This window comes from Galeopterus variegatus, unplaced genomic scaffold (genome assembly GCF_000696425.1).
Source record: "Galeopterus variegatus unplaced genomic scaffold, G_variegatus-3.0.2 Scaffold286, whole genome shotgun sequence".
NCBI classification, from domain to species: Eukaryota; Metazoa; Chordata; class Mammalia; order Dermoptera; family Cynocephalidae; genus Galeopterus; species Galeopterus variegatus.
In genome coordinates this window covers 573491-591302 of record NW_007726397.1, presented here as the reverse complement: position 1 = coordinate 591302, position 17812 = coordinate 573491, and the positions used below count along the sequence as shown (strand labels likewise).

General features: G+C 41.0%; 1 pseudogene; it reads right to left on the bottom strand.

Annotated features, from left to right (window-relative positions):
* Positions 1-278: 278 nt before the first annotated feature.
* On the bottom strand, positions 279-12102 carry LOC103585931 (annotated as a pseudogene).
* Positions 12103-17812: the final 5710 nt, after the last annotated feature.

Genomic DNA, 17812 nt, shown 5'->3' with positions numbered 1-17812 from the left:
ATAATATATTTATTACTTTTACAACATTTCTTTTATGTTGTAAAATTTTTAGAGCATTATACATGAATTAATTTCCATGAAGCTTTCCATATTTCTGACATTTGTAGGATTTTGCTACAGTGTGAATTTTCACATGACTTTTAAAGGAGTTGGTAAAATTTTAAACATTTCTGTATTTTTAAGACTAGTGTGGTTTTAATCCAGTGTGCTTTTGTTTCATGATTTTGCCAGTATATGGGCTAACTGAAGGCTTTTTCATTTTCCTTACATTTAGCATTTTATCCAGTATGAGTTTTTCCATGCTTTGGAAAGGAACTGGAACAACTGAAAGCTTTACCACATTCTTTACATTCATAGGGTTTCTCTCCAGTGTGATTTCTTTCATGTATTTAAAATGAACTGGGAGAGTCAAAGGCTTTCCCATATATCTTACAGTTGTAAGATCCATCTCCAGCGTGCAGAATCACGTATCTTTGAACATGTGAGAAAGAAATGAAGGCTTTCCCACATTTCCTGCATTCATATGGTTTCTCTCCAATGTGAGTTCTTTCATGTTTTTAAACAGAATTGGGAAAACTAAAGGCTTTATCTGATTGTTTACATTTATAGGGTTTTCTCCATTGTGAGCCCTCTCATGCTATTGAAATGAACAGTGGCAGCCAAAGGTTTTCTCACACATCCTATACTGATAAGGTTCATCTCCAGAGTGTACTACCATGTGTATTTGAACCTTTGCAAGAGAATGAAGGCCCTTCCATAGTTCTTACATTTGATGGGTTCTTTCCAGTGTGAGCTCTTTCATGTCTTTGAAAAGAACTAGACTACCTGAAAGGTTTACCGCATTGTTTATAGTCATAGGATTTTTCTGCAGTGTGAGTCTGTTCATGCATTTGAAATAAACAGAGTCAGCCAAAGGCTTTCCCACATTCCATACAGTCATAGGGTTTCTCTCCACTGTGAGTCCTTCCATGAACTCAAAAGGAGTGGAGATAACTGAAGGGTTTTCCATGTTGCTGATGTTTATATGGGTTCTCTCCATATTCCTGATTTTCATATGGTTTAGGTCCAGTGTGAGATGGGATGTGCCTATTAAGGGATGAAAGACACATGCAGACTTTTCCACACAAACTACATTCACATGGTTTTACTCCATGAGGATGTTTCTCATTCAGATTAAGATTTGGTATGTGGATGAAGGTTCCTCCTTTACTTTCAGTAATTTTGTCTACAATATGATTGCTTACTTTAGATTTCTGCCATGATTTCTGTACTGATCTCCAATGTTCTGGTCTTCCCATTTTTTTTTCCCTATAGAAGTCAAGTGTGTAAAGATTTCCCCCATGATATCTCTGTAGAATTTTTTTTCTGAGAATGATCCAACTTAGCCTATTCCTCCAGGGTGGAGTTGACAGCCATATCCTTAAAAGCCACTGAATCCATTTCCTGGCTTCTGGAATGTCCTGGCATCCTCCCTACAGCTTCCAAGGTGACAGAGGCGGAAGCAAAATCACCAGAGGTCATTACAGGCAGTTGACATCTACTTTTGCTTTTGACACCCACTTTTGTTGACTGTGCTTTTGCTGTCATATTCATAAAATTATTGCCAGATCAATATCAAGGAATTTTCCCCTTGTGTTTTCTTCTAGTATTTTTATGGTTTCAGGTCTTATGTTTAAGTTTTTAATCCATTTTCAGTTTATTTTTGTGTATGGTGTAAGATAAGGGTTCAATTTCATTCTTCTGCCTATGGATATTCAGCTTTCCCATCATCATTTATTAAAGAAACTATCCTTTCTCCATTGTGTCTTCTTGGCAATTTTGTATAAGATTAGTTGACTGTATATGCTTGGGCTTATTTCTGGGTTCTCTATTCTATTCCATTGGTATATGTGTCTGTTTTTATGCCAATACCGTACTGTTTTGATTACTACAGCTTTGCAGTATACTTTGAAATCAGGTAGTGTGATTCCTCTAGTTGTGTTCTTCTTTCCCAAGATTTCTTTGGCTATTCAGGGACTTTTGCAGTGCCATACAAATTTTAGGATTATTTTTTCTATTTCTGTGAAAAATGTCATTGGAATTCTGATAGGAATTGCATTGAACCTGAAGATAGCTTTGGGTAGTTTGGGTACTTTGACAGTATTAATTCTTCCAATCCACAAACACAGGATGTCCTTCCATTTATTTGTGTCTTCTTCAATTTCTTCCATCAGTGTTTTATAATTTTCATGTACAGATATTTTACCTCCTTGGGTAAATTTATTCCTAAGTATTTTATTCTTTTTGATACTATTATAAATGGAATTGTTCTTAATTTTTCAGACAGTCTGTTATTAGTGTAAAGAAACACAAGTGATTTTTTTGTATATCAATTTTGTATCCTGCACCTTTACTGAATTCCTTTATTACTTTTAACAGTTTTTTGGTGGAGTCGTTAGGGTTTTCTACATGCAAGATCATGTCATCTGCAAACAAAGACAATTTTACTTTTACTTTTCAGTTTGGGTGCCTTTTATTTCTTTTTCTTGCCTAATTAATCTGGGTAAAACTTACAGCACTATATTGCATAGAAGAGATGAGAGTGGGCATGGGCATCCTTGCCTTATCTTAGAGAAAAAGATTTTAGCTTTTCACTATTGAGTATGACATTAGCTGTGGGCTTGTCATATATAGCCCTTGTTATGTTAAGTTACATTACTTCTATTCTATTTTGATGAGAATTTTTTAATGAAATGATATTGAATTTTGTTAAATGCTTTTTCTGCCTCTATTGAGATGATATGATTTTTACCTTTTATTCTGTTAATGTAGTATATCACATTTATTGATTTGTATAACCATCCTTGCATCCCAGGGATAAATTCACTTGATCATGGTGAATGATCCTTTTAATGTTCTGTTGAATTTGGTTTGCTAGTATTTTGTTGAGGATTTTTTCATCTATGCTCACCAGGGATTTGGCCTGTAGTTTTCTTTTCTTGTAGTGTCCTTGTCTTGCTTTGGTATGAGGGTAATGTTGGGTAATAAAATGAGTTTGGAAATGCTCCCCCTTCGTCAATTTTTTGGAAGAGGTTGAGAAGGATTGGTACTAATTCTTCTTTAAGTGCTGGGCGGAATTCACCCATGAGGACAACTGTTCCTCATCTTTTCTTTGTCAGGAGATTTTTGTTACTGGTTTAACCTTGTTACTCGTTATTCGTCTGTTTAGATTTTCTATTTCTTCATGATTTAGTCTTGGTAGGGAGTATGTTTTTAAGAACTTATCCATTTCTTCTAGGTTATCTAATTTGTTGCTGTATAACTGTCCATCATAATCTATTTTATTTTGTATTTATGTGGTATCAGTTGTAATGCTGCCTCTTTTAGTTTTACTTTATTTATTTAAGTCTTCTCTCCTTTTTTTCTTAGTCTAACTAAAGGTTTTTCAACTTGATTTATTGTTTCATACACAAAAAAAACCCCAACTCTTATTTCATTGATCTTTTCTATTGTTTTTCTAATCTCTATTTCATTTATTTCTGTTCTGATATTTTTTATTTCCTTTCTTCTGCTAACTGCAGACTTAGTTTGTTCTTTTTCTCATTCCTTGAGGCATGAGCGTTAGGTTGTTATTCAACATCTTCTTTTCTTAATGTAGGTGTTTATTGTAATAAACTTCTTTCTTACAACAGCTTTTGTTGTATCCCATGGGTTTAGGTATGTTAAGGTTCCATTTTGATTTCTTGAGATTTTTTTTAATTTTCCCTTTGTTTTTTTTTTTTTTTTTTTGTCTTTTTCCGTGTCTGGCAACGGATCGCAACCCACAGTGTCGCCCCTGTACCGGCAACGGGATCGCAACCCTCGGTGTTGCTCCCGCGCCTCGCTCAGCCAGTGAGCGGGAACCAGTCTGTATGTGGGATCCGAACCCTCGGCGGGAGCGCCACCGCACTTCCCAAGTGGCGCACTATAGCAGTGCGCCACCGGGCCGGCCCCAGCCCTTTGTTTTTTTTGAATCATTGGTTGTTCAGGAGTGTGTTGTTTAATTTCCACATATTTGTGAGTTTTCTAGCTCTCCTTCTATTACTTATTTCTAGTTTTATACCATTGTGGTCAGAAAAGATACTTGATATAATTTCAGTTTTCTCGAATTTTCTAAGACTTGTTTTATGGCCTAACATATGATCTATCCTGGAGCATGTTCCATGTGCATTTGAGGAGAATGTGTACTCTGCTGCTGTTACATAAAACATTTTGTATATGTCTATTAGGTTCATTTAATCTAAAATGTAATTTGAATCCTATGTTTTCTTATTGATTTTCTGTCTGGGTGATATATCCATTTCTGAGAGTGGAGTATTAGAATCCCCTAATATTACTGTAGTGCTGTTTATTTTCCCTTTCAGCTCTGTTAATATATTGCCTTATATATTTAGGTGCTCCAATATTGGGTGCATAAATGCTTACTATTGCTATAATTTCTTGATGAATTGACCCCTTTATCATTCTATAATGACATTCTTTCTCTCTTATGACAGTTTTTGACTTAAAATCTATTTTATCTGACATACGTATAGTCACCCTGCTGTTTTTTGGTTACTATTTATATGAAATATTTTTTCCATCCCTTAACTTTCAGCCTAATTAATGACATAGTCAGTGCTAGAACTATAAAACTATAAAATTGTGTCACTAGAAAATTTTCCTTTCTTCTTCTCCCTCTCTTTTTCCCAGAAATAAAGAGATGACATAAAGAGATCTCAGTGTATATGCCTCACCCCAGCCAGACTTTGGCTGTCAGCTCCTCGTAGAGCTCTGTCCAAGAGTGGCAGCTGGATGAGTCAAGTGTCTCCTGTTCCCAAGGAGCCACGGAAACGGAAGGTCCACTGGTGAAAGCAGCAGGAAGGAGGGTGAGTGGATCAGCCCCCAGTGACAGTGCTGCTGTAGCTGGTGACTAATTCACTTAGTATTTCCCTTTCCTCCTCCTTTGCCATGAATATATTTGAATCCTAGAACATCAGTGCTGGGGAGGTAAGTCATGGCCTCATCCACGAAGCTCATTCTAATAGTGATGGCAGTAATGGGGACACTGAAGAGTAATGAAATAATCCATCAAGACCACATGCATTTCTTAGGGGCATTCAGAGGACAAGCACACTAATATACTTAAGGGATGGAGACTGATGAAGAATGATCTAGAGTACTATAGGTACCACCCATAATGGGTCAGGCCCAGAATTACTTTTCAGACTTCTTCAGAACAACACATGCATTATAATCCTAGGAGTGGGCAACATGCTGGGCCTTAAATACAGTGCTGAATGACAATTGAATGAAAATAGTTGACACAATCCACCACTACACCCTTCTGAAAGCCTCCTTCTTAGTGACAGGACACATTTCTGGTTGTTCTCCTGCCTTTCTAAATAATGGCTCCTTCTCTATGGCCTTCACTGCTTTTCTTCCTCCTCAAATGAGCCTCACACACTTTTCTTGGGGGTCCCTGAAGCCTTTCTGAAGAGCTAGAGGACGCCTTAGGACAGCCTGAAACATGATCCGGCCCTATCCCCTCATTTTTCAGGACTGGAAACTGAGGTCCAAAAAGGGTGAATAATCTGCTCAAAGTCATGGGGCTAATTAGTGACACAGTCAAACTAGAACATAGGTCTGCAGACCTCCAACTGCATTCACTGCTCAGTCCACCTTACCATTGACTTGGACCCAGGAGAAAAACACCAAAGGGTGTTGCTGATCTACGTGAAGCTCCTTCTTTACAGTCTTCTAAGTCCTTGGTAATCAAAGATAGTCCATGGACAGCCGCACAGATATCACCTGGAAATGGAAATGTAGAATCTCAGGCCTCACCCAGACCTACTAAATGAATCAGAATCTGCACTTTAACAAGAACCCCAGGTGATTCTTACACACTAAAATTTGAAAAGTACTTTTCCAAATCACCATTTAGATATTCATTCATGAACTGATGCAAGTATTTATTTAACATACATTGTGTAATATAGGATGATAGGCACTGAGAAGATTATCCTACCAGAAAAAAAAAATAATATATATATATATATACACACACACACAAATAGAATTTGCTTTAAAAATTTTAAAACCTTAAAAATAATGGTAAATAAGGTATTTAATTGGATACCCCTGACACATGTGGATATGATGGCTTGATTTCCATATCAAAATAATTTTAGGTTTAAATATTGTAATAAATTATAACAAAAACAAAAATCTAAACATCCATCATCCAGGTATCAAGTACATGTGTCAACTTCCAGTGTTCTCAAACCATCCTCCATTGCTATCTAAAGGCTTTGCTTAAATCAAAACCGTGACGCAGGATTGACTGTCCAAGCCAAGGACCGAGCACCAATTCCATTCTCATTATTATAAAACTCCTGGCACAGAACAATGATATTACCCTAGTAATTATTGAACTCTTCCCAATTTTCTTCATCTTGTTTTCAAAAAATAATGCCTCATTATATTTAAGCAAGCCCAAAGCACACCTGATGCCTGCCAACTTTCCTTCTCCCTTCACTTATTAAAATTGTTTCGCATCAAGAGCTTTGGCCTTTCCTTGTTTCTTGGCAACAGAGTTTCCAGAGAAAGTGCAAGAGCAAGGGCATGCACAAAGACTGCCACAGAACAGAGACAGAGAAGATAAGCATATGCACAGGGAAACACAAAACCTGCAAGTATGAGGATAATGGACCTCCTCTGGTATAATGAAAGCATATCCGTCATACCCCAGGTGTCACAGTTCCTCTGTTCTCTGCTCTGAGGCTGTCTTTGTGTGCTCCCCAAACAGCATTTGTAACATTCTGGCTGATGATTCTAATTGAGTGCTGATTGTAAATAAGATCAAGTCTGAACTCATGGACACAAAAGCCTATGGAATAAGTAGAATTGGGGGGTAAAGCAGTATGTGTACAAAGCAGCAACATCAATACAAGCCAGGATGAGACAGAGTAGCCAAGTGGGGAACAATGACGATACATGTAACAGATGCTCAAAGGAGATGTGGGACTGGATGCAAAGGGAGAATTATCTTCTCTCTCTATAGATTGGTCTTTTTCGCTTATCCATTTTCATGGTGGACAGAAAATGATCACTCCACAGCTCCCAAGTTTACACACTTTATAGATGGAACTATAAAGAACAGATGTCTCTCATGGTGACAACTCCAAATTTCCAAAAGAGAAAATGATTGGTCTGGTTTCGATCAGGTGTCTATCCCTGCACCAATCAGAGATGGCCAGGATCTCTCAGCAATACCTACCTGACTGCTAAAGAGTCCATCCTTGTGGACCAGATGAAGGAGAGGGACCAATTCCTCAATTAGGAAATTTGTCAGCTTGTGAGCTTAGCAGATACACCAAAAGGTGCTCACCCATAAGGTAGAGAAATGCAGTGACAAACCCAAGCATCAACCAGGAGCAGCACCAAGAGCAAAAGTGCCTGCCTGAGCCAGATGCCTGGATGGAAACTCCTGTCAGAGTTGTCCATAGGCAGAACAGCAACGTTCATGAGAAGTCAGGGAACAGTCACTCATGGTTAAAATACCAGAATCTTCTCAGTTAAACTCAGCTTCCTTCATTTCTCAAGTCTGTTTGATATTCTATATCTGGTCATTTACTATTATTTTAGTGCCTTCTTCTCCTGAAACTCATTCTGTCCAACCATCTACACTGGAGCTACTACTCTTACAGTACAAGTACCCATCTTCTAGTGCAAGTACATGCAGACCAGTGCCAGGAGCAAGAAGCTGTCTAGCCTCTGGTCAGTCTTCTATTTCTTCATTACAGTCCTTTCTTGGGGCTTACTTTCTGAAGTATGAACAAACACAAGATTATTCAAGTAAGAACTGAATGTTAAAATGGAAGTTTCACTGTGGCTCTAAGCAGGTGAGGCCGAAGTGAATGTGGGTCATGTTCTGGACCAATTCTGATATTTTAATAAAGCTAACATACAATAAACCTGCTAATTTATGCAAATCATATGCTGATTATAGGTATAAATTATATGGGCAATTCATCACCTTATAGACTATCCTTCAATAGCCCTATCAGTTGGCATTACTGTATCAGTTACAATAGGATGTTTTTGGCTGCAGATAACAGAAAACAACCTGCACTAGCTTAAGTAATAAGAACAGTAATTTTATCACATAATAAAAGGTCAAGGTATGAAGGCCCTAAGATTTAGTGGCGCAAAAATGTCATTAAGTACCAGAATCTTTTCTTCTTTCCCTTTTGCCATCCTCGGAGCATTGGTTTGACCTATTAGCTGACTCCCCTCATGACCCCAAGATGCTGTCATAGTCCTGGGAGTCAAGAGTAGACAGCAACCACAGGATGAGTCCTCAGGAGGATTTCTTTCTATCAGTGAGGAAAATATTTCTCAGAAGCCTCCAGCAGCCTTCCCTTTATCTCTCTGGCCAGAATTTTACCACATACCCATGCTTAAACCAATCACTGGCAAGAGGAATAGGACCACCATATTTGGCTTAGGCCAATTAGAATTCACCCCAGGGCTGAGGAAGGACAGTCTCCCCTGAAGCATCTGACTATCCGATACTCCAAATTTTGGAGTTCTGTTAGCAAGGGTTCTGAGTAGGCAACCAGTGCTGTCTGTCACAGCTTCCGCTTCTAGGAAGGCATTTCCAGCTTTAAAAGGTGGATGCCTGTCTTATCAAACAAAGACAGAGCATGGATTTGAAAGCCACTTTCACTTGGCCAGCTGCCCTGTTTCAGCTATGTGGGAAACTCAGCTGTGCTGACCCGTGTAGTAACAGTAACAGCAATAATGACAACAATAATAAACAACTACTGAGCACTCACCACATGCCAGGACCTACATACTAATAGTGATGCTGTGCAGGGGGACTCAAGCCAGACACAAAATTTAAGGTGGTGCTTGCTCCCAGGGTTGTGCAAGCTGGCAACTGAAAGTGTGTGCCCTCTTAAATTCTGCACTCTAGCATCTTCCCTTGCCTCACCCTAGCTTCAGCCCCAGTACTGCATCGTGCCCCTAGATCTACCACAACATTCAGAATTAAAGCACTTATTCCCCAGTGCTGGGAGCATGGGTGGCTGAGTTCCCTCAGCTGAGAGCTGCCTTGCTCAAAGTTTTATCCCCATTCTGGTGGCAGCCCCATCCAATGACTGTTAAATGCAGGAGTATGAAGTCCCAGCACTTTTGTATCAACTCAGGCAAATCCTGAGATGTTATCCCATATCCAGAGCAGCCCATGGTATTAGCTGAGGGCTTTCTTGTAGCTGCACTGAAGTTTATCTTCTCCTTCTGCCTCATCTTATTTCCTTCATCCCAAGAGCGTTCCCCAGTGACCTTCCAGCATGCGAATCTCCATCTTGGAGCCCGTTTTTAGTGAGCCTGTCCAGCAATGGTTGGTGCAGGAGTGGTCTGAGAAAGCAGACATTAAAATAGGCTACAATGAGCACCTCATGCACAGTGATAAGATGAAGCACCAAGAGACCCTGACATGCAATAGCAGTGCAATTTTTAAAACTTGCATTGAGGTAAGCTAGGAAAGGAAACAGTGGAAAGGAATGCACGGGCAGGAGCAGTGCATCAAGTATCTGAGATATAGGGTAGATAATTTTAAGAACTATGGAAATGGATGGCTGTTGTCAGGGAAGACATGCATTGGAGAAAGACAATGAAAGGCTGAGTGTAATTAATCACTAATTAAAGCTAAATGTACCAGAAGGCCTTTTTACAGGCATATAGAAAAACTCTCATATCCTGCAGCCGGCGGTGAGGAAAAGCTCAGTGTCAGACCCAGGACTTCATTGTAAGAATAGTAGAGCCCCAGAGGATATTAAATTCTCAACCCAGAAGGTATTCCACATTAGAATCGAGTCTCTGAGATTTGATTTCCTGTTTTCTGTAACACCTTGGATTGAGATCTGAAACAACGAAGACCTCTGGTACATTAGGAGGGCTCCTCATGCTTTTTGTGATGATTCATGGTCTTGATGATTTGTCTGTAACCCGTACTGAATTCTGGCCCTGGGTCCAAATTAGACAGGCAACTTATGTGAATATCCTGATCATCCAGATTCATGAGCTATATCTAAGAACTGACTGTCCTGTAAACAGAGTGTTGTCTAGTTTCTTTGAGTTCATTTATACTCTTACTTCGTGTGGCATCAGCAAATATGAGTGCCCATGGAGCATTCTCATTGAAAGTTCAATTACATATTAACCAGTGTTTTTAAATGTCAGAGATTATACCCCAGTAGCATGCACTGTTCCAAGAAAGTTTCTATTCACTTTTGTGCCAAAAGAAATAGAGAATCAGAGGAGTTCATCTGGGGGAGCATCCCAAGGGCCAGTGGAAAAGAAAAACTCAACATCATCTCAGGTGGGAAATTTGGGGCCCCATCAAGAAATATAATTTGGGAATGGAGTACTAGTTTATCCTTTGTTGGACTATAACATTTTTTTACCTTTGTCTTCAATGAAGAAATTGAGCTATAAACTTTGGTGGCTAAGGCAACCTTACTAACCTTGTTACTCTTACTACCCAAGGATTGTACTAACCTCTTAGAAGTTGGACTAATGCATATGGATACTATCTTTTGCCTTTTTAATAATGTCTTGTTTAAATGAATTAGCTCTACTGTACATGTTTATGAACTCTTTGGGTGGGGGAGTTTCTCCAGACTTTTAAATTTGTAGTAAAGGCAATTTTTAAAAATAGTTTTGAGTATCTATAAAAAAAAAAAGAATCTAGTCTTTGATTATGAAGGGGTGATACCCCAGATTCAGCATGTGGACACCTAAGTTGATGCATTCAAAATTCTCAAATCCCCAGATTTCCCTGAACCCTATGGACCTGAAGAATTGGCTTACCCCTTTCTGTAAAGGCTAGCACTCACGGCTTACCTGAGGACAGTTATGGACTCTTCTTGCAAAAACGACACTGTCCTGTGGTTGGCAGCCTCAAAAATGGCCCCAATGGTCCCCGCCTCCTGACATTCCCACTCTTATGGAGTCCCCTTCTCCTTTAAATAGGGCTGACTTTTGTAACCAATAGGCTGTTGCAGAAATGGCAGTGTGACTTCTGAAGCTAGGCCATAAAAAGCATCGTGGTTTCCCTCTTCTTCTTTTTGGATCACCTGCTCTGGAGGAAGCTACCTCCTATGTTGTGAGGATACTCAAGCGGCATATGGAGAGACCCCACGTGGCAAGGAACTGAGACTTCCTGCCAATACCCAGAGAGTAACTGAGACTTCCTGCCATTAGACAGTGAATTACAGACTTCCTGCCAACAGCCATATTATGAGCCATCTTAGAAGTAGATTCTTCATTCCCAGTCAAGCCTTGAAATGACAGCAGCCCCAGCCAACATAGTAACTGCAATCTCATGGGAGGCCTTGAACCAGAAGGTGTGAGATAATAAATTTTGTTGTTAGGCTGCTAGATTTTGGGGATAATTTGTTACACAGCAATAGATAAATAACGTGCCCTCTCAGGATCTACTCCTACCTCCTATTTTTGCCATCAGACCAATAGCTAGAGTTAAATCACAACATAACCCAATTGAGGAAATTCGGGGGCTTCTAAGAAAAGAAAGAGATTATACCCCCAAAGAAATGGCAGGACTTAGCATATGCCAGTAAGAACTAGGATACTATGTTTGTGACAGAAAATTTAACACCCCAGAAGATAGTGCTAAGACAAACTTAGGATGGATCTTGGAAGTTTGGAGAAAACAGTAAAGTAGAAATGCCAGAACTGTCACAGCAAACAGTAGAAGAAGGGAAGGGATCAAAAGGCTCAGAGAAGTAGCCATGCTAGAGCAGATACACTAAATAAGATGAGAAAAGGCACTACGTTGACTGTTCCATGAGAGGGGCCAGAAAACACTCTGTCTATCACAGTGGCAAGAAATGTCCTAGTGAGAGGGGCACCAACATCACTAAGAATTTCAATAGTGGCTATCCTCTGCAGGGCCAGGATGATGGTAGTAGATGCTATTTCAGAGCTGGACTCATTGATAGCAAAGGGAATGGTAGGATTCCTAAAAGAGGCCAGGTAGCCACACTCAACCAGAAGCAAGGTGGTCACAATTGTCATAATCCATGAAGATGGTTAACAGAATACAGAATTCCTAGGGCAAGTCAATAAGAGTAATGTTTAATCCATACAAACAAAAGAAATCAAGGATGGGTGATCAAGAGACTAGAGGAAGCCCAGTGAAAAGTCCTTATCTCTATCCCAATTTCAGGATCTGACCCAGTGTTCTGACCTGAAACCCACTGACTGAAAGAGAGGCAAGTTCTCTAGGAGGGAGGACTCTTTACACTATGGTAAGTTTATACAGCAATGATTACCTCAGTCCTTCCCTGAAGGGATCTATGATCATTTACTCAGGTAACCACTCATAGGGAAAGGGACAAATCCCAAACATTTTGAGAACAACTATACCTAGAACACAGGTTGACATTGAAACCCACTCCCATTAGAGTGGAGGCACATGGAAACCAATTAATAAACACAATTCTAGCTCAGGTCTGGCTCATGGTGGGTGCACTGGTTACCTGAACCCACCTAGTAGTCAGTTTCCTTGTTTCTGAACTAATGACTAGAATGGACACTCTTAGTTGTTGGCAGAGCCCCCCCAAATCATAGCAGGAAAGTAAAGTGGAAGCCTCTCAAACTACCCTTCCCAACGCCAGGCACAACTGCAAATCAAAAACAGTATCACATCCCAAGGGGAATAGCAGATCTAAGGATGCATGATGGTAGTCCCTATCACATTGCCATTCAATTTACCAATCTTCCCTCTACAAAAGCCAGGTAGGTCCTGGAGGATGACTGTGGACTAGTGCGAACTCAGCTAAGCACTAGCCTAAATTGCAAATACTTTGCCAGATGTACTGTCTTGACTACAGCAGATTAACATTGCCTCAGGTCCATAGTCTGCAGTCATGGATATGATGAATGCATTCTTTTCCATCTCTATCAGAAAGGCAGATCAGACACAGTTCTCCCTAGCTTGGGACAGACAACAGTAACATTTATAGTCTCACCCCAGGGCTGTGTTAACTCCTCCACCCTTCATCAAAATACCGTTCAAAGAAACCTGGAACATCATATTGAAACCTGCAGAACATCATATTGGTTCACTCTACTGATGACATTATGCTATTTGGACTAGAGGAGCAAGAAGCAACAAGTATGTCACAAGTACGGAGGCCTTAGTAAGTCATATGCCCTTTAAATGGTTGGTAGGAGATAACCTTATGAAGATTCAGCTGCCCACACCATTATGAGTGACCTGCTTCCACCAGGGGACTGGGTAAGATCCCTATTAAACGATAAGGCGTGGCTGCCACCCGATTATTTCACATCACTCACACCAAGATATCAGCAGATACGGAAAGGAGTTGGCATCCTGGCAAGAGAATTGACTATGATCTGCAGCAAGTTATAGGGCTCCTTTTACAGATTGGGAACAGGGAAGACTATGTTTGGCAGTCAGGTAATCTGCATGGGTGTCTGTTAATGGAAAATGAAAACATACAGCAGTCACCGCCTAGTTTTGTACCCACCAAGGAAACCACTTGGACCAGATAAGGGGGAGGGGAAGCTAGAATGGGTAGAAAATGAGTATCAGTTGCAGCCTTAGAGCAGCTGCTGTGGTGAGGGCTCTAGTTCATTCCATTCCTCTTCCTCTTCTAAGTTTCCCTAGGAGAAGCAGCCCACCAGAATCTGGAAGAGCTGTTTAGAACTTGTTATAGGAAGAGAGTGACTCTGAGGTGCCAAGAGTGGACTGCAGTGACTCTGTGCTGCATCACCCAGATTTGTCAGCCCCTTCAGGACTCAAGCTCTTGTTTCCTCACCTGCTGGGAGTGCTGGCAGCTGATGGCTCTCAGCTGAATTCCTCTCCAAGTATTGCCCTTTACTGAAGAGTTTCTTTGCCCAAAATCATACCCCCTTCCTCGGGACAGCTTATATCTAATGACAGACCAATGTGGGAATATGAAACCGAGCCCCTTGCCTCAATTCAGGATAACTCTGAAGGGCTGTTTCAAGTACACAGCCATCTGTGGCACTGGTGAGGACTTCCTTACAACTGCATCACAGTTCCCTTTCTCCCTGTGACCAACGATGCTATCTTCACTTTTCCAAAAATACTGATCTCAAGAGTAATCTCCCCAGTAATCTTCCTGCATGCAAATCTCCACTTCCTATTCTGTGTCCCCAGGAACCCGACCTGCCATACAAGCATTATCACATCTGATCCTCGTGACAACTTGATCAGTATTACTACTCGCCCTATTTTACAGAGGAAACTCAAGCCCAAAGAGCTTTAGCAAGCTTGCACACTCCCTGGTTCTATAGCCTATGCTCTTAGCCAACATGGATCAGCAAACTGTAATTCCTGTGCTAGAATTAGGTAAATATCCTCCTGGATGAGACTCTGGGTGCCACCAGTCAGGCACTAACTCAAAGAATGTTTCTTTCCATTCACATTTTACCTAGGACCTACCTGGAAGTTTCAAAGGAAGATGAAAGAACTTCTAGTACCCAGCTCCCCTCTCCATGCTCTGTAAGTCTCCCTACTTTATTACTGAGGGTTCCAGGGATTGTCCCCATGAGCTCCCATTCAAATTTGGCACTCTCTCCTGTGCTTGTGACACTGTGCAGAGGAGTCTTCTTGACATGACCAGCTGCCACCCCTTGCCCCATGGGTCCCAGACCTCAAGGTAACTGGAGTTACCCAAACGCAGTGATTGTGGTCTTATGAATCCAATGGTTTACTAAGTGATTTGTGGCTAGGAAGTTATATAACTGCAAAGATCACTGGGTCTGCATCAGGTCTCACTTCACTCCCCACTCCCAAGCTGCCTGTCCCTCCCTCGAGTAAGACTAGGTCACCCAGTTTCTCCTAGTTCCAAGGTGTAGGAATGCTTGATGGGAATTTGGCTTAAACTGTCTCCACTAAGACAGAGGGATAGATTGTCATCAACTGCTTCAGGTAACCTAGAAGCCCTTTGGCTTTTTAAAAACTTTATTCTCATTTCATTCTCTGAACAGTCTTTTAGGCAATGTCCAGACTCCCATTGCCTTCTGCACATTCACCACATTTATAAGTAATGTGGCAGGCAACGGAGCATGTTGAGTCATTTTGCATATGGACTTCCCTTGCACAACTTCTACATATAACTCTTTTGGCAAAACCCCCTTTTCTACACACTGAGGCACCAGTGCAAAACGTGGTCTTAGGAGTGCTCACAGCCCCTCCACTGTGGGCTTCCAGAGGCGATGGAAAGAAAATTCCCAGTGTTACTGTTCCCCTACCCCTTACACAGACATCCCCCAATGTCTCCTAGACTTATCTCCCATTACTCCCAACCATGGTTCTTCTGCTTAGGAAGGTCTGTCTCCTTCCCCAAGCCACATGTCAAGCTCATTCCTGCCCTTGTTCTCCTCCCCCATTTCCACCCTTCTCCCAGTGGCAGGATCTCCTTTGACACTCTTCAGTAATCCACGTGCTGTGCATCCTCCCCCAAGATACCATCCCCAAAGAGCCCCATGCCGCTCTGATCATTCACAGAGCCTTATCAGCATGCTCTTGTAAAGATATTGGACTGTAATTGCCACCTCTTAATGGAATCTGAGGCAGTTTTAGGATCAGAACACTATTTCTAAGCTCAGACTCTGCCATTTACTGGAATGTGATCCTGGGGAAGTCCCTTAACTTCTCCAAGCTCCACTGTCCTCATTTGTAAAATGGGGATAGTAAAGCCTACCCAACGTGCTTGCACAGAGAACTAATGAGGTAATGTAGTGGAAAGTAACCTTTAAATTTTAAAGTGCTATATGAATGTCAGTTGTCATTGCTGTATTGTTTCTCCCAGTGAGCTCTCCAAGGTCACATCTTTTACTTCCTTTCTCCCTGAGTCACACACAGTGCCACAGTGCTGTGGGCTAATATTAGATGCAGACTTAAGAATAAATAAAAGAAAACCACTTGCCTATCAGAATTAAGTCAAAATCCTAACCATATTATATCTATTGTAGACATCATTCCACAGAGTGACTTTAGAACCTAGTCTACAGGGAAACATCCTGAAAAGGCATGAAAATTCATTTACAGCCAACCCTTGCAAATCTATGCTAAGAGGAAGAGAAATAGCATCAAAACATATTTATTCCTCTTTCTAACACGGGACCAACATTACTAACGAGGGACAAGCTAGCCTCTGGAACCTTTATTAGCTTTCCTCCAAAAGGTTGCTACCTTTAAATAATCTGTTTGTTTTTTTTAAATCTCCCTTAAAGAGATCATTTTTATCCCATGATATGATCAGTTCCTCTTCAACATTTGAAGCAACCCTTAAGTGTTTTCCATTGCTTTCTAGCTGTGTCAGATTTCCCTAGAAGACAGAAATGAAAGTGATGACTAAGAAAATAGCACTTAAAATTCAAATGTTTGACCTACACATTGATTTCCCCACCCACCCCCTCCCATTCCGGCTCTCCAAAGGGGGAAATTATTATCCTTACACAGTGAGAAACTTCGCTTGCACCATAACTTGCAGATTTGCAATCTTTAAACACAAACTTCGTTCATTTATAGTTGGAATCATACAAAGCAGAACCTACTCAAAGAATTCAGATTTTTTTTTTCTATTTCCATGCGATTTTCTAAAGAATGTTCAGAAAAATGTTTACAGAAAGGGTCACATGCTGGAAGTCTGCCAGTTTTGGACTCTCCTCTGTCACTTAGAAATGACAGGTAGTACATTTACTTATCTCCTCCTCACTGGCCCGTTTTCATATAGAATCATGTATCAATCTTACCTCCAAGTCAAATTATTCAAAGCACCATATCTGGAATGGAGAAGGACATTAAAAAAGAGAAAAATAGCTAGAAGGGGAAATAACAATAATACAGACCCTTTCTTTAGGCCATCTCAACATACTCTTACATTCCCCTCATAGAAACAGGATGAGATTTCTCAATTACGTATTTTTTCAAATGGTTCAAACCTGAGTAATACAGGCAGTATTTTGATGTATATCTAAGATAATCAAACGGTTATGTTGACATGTTAATGCAGATCGTGCAGTCTGTTGCAGATAGGCTCACTCCAAAACCAAAATCACCTATAGTTTAGCAGACATTTTAGCCCCGCTCTCAAGTTCTCGATAGGTCCATTTCTATCATTTCACTAAATCTACCAAGCTTGCAAAGGGTAGATCATTTAACAACCCAGACCGTTACTGAGGATCTTTTGTGTGGATGAATGGTAGCTCTCGTGTAGTTCTAAGCATCCTGTAGGAACTCAACACTTCCTCCATATATTTACTGAAAACCAGGCACTGGAACTCCAAAGCTGAAAAAAAAAAAAAAAAACCCAATAAACCAACCCCAAACATAAGAGAGTCATGGTGTTAGACTGACTCATTAGCAGATCATTTTCACACAAGTCAGGTAATGACGGATACACAGCCGAGGGAGCAAGAGGGTGTAGTGCAAGTTTAGGAAAGGAGTTGGGTATGCAGGAAGTGGACAGAAAAAGGAGAGGGGGAAAAAAAACGCCAATCCTGGCAAGGAGAGAGCAGCGTGAACACTCGAGACAAACGTTTCCCTGCCACGCGTCGTCCCGCGCAGCCGCCACGCGGTGGAGGCGAGGCGGCCATCTTGTTCGCTCTGGCTCTGGCGCCCTCTAGAGAGGTTGGCCTCGGACGCCGCACCCGCCGCCTGGGAAGTGCCGCCTCCGACACCTGCTGTTTGGCCGCCTCCTCCGGGCACTGCGGCCTCCACCCCCAC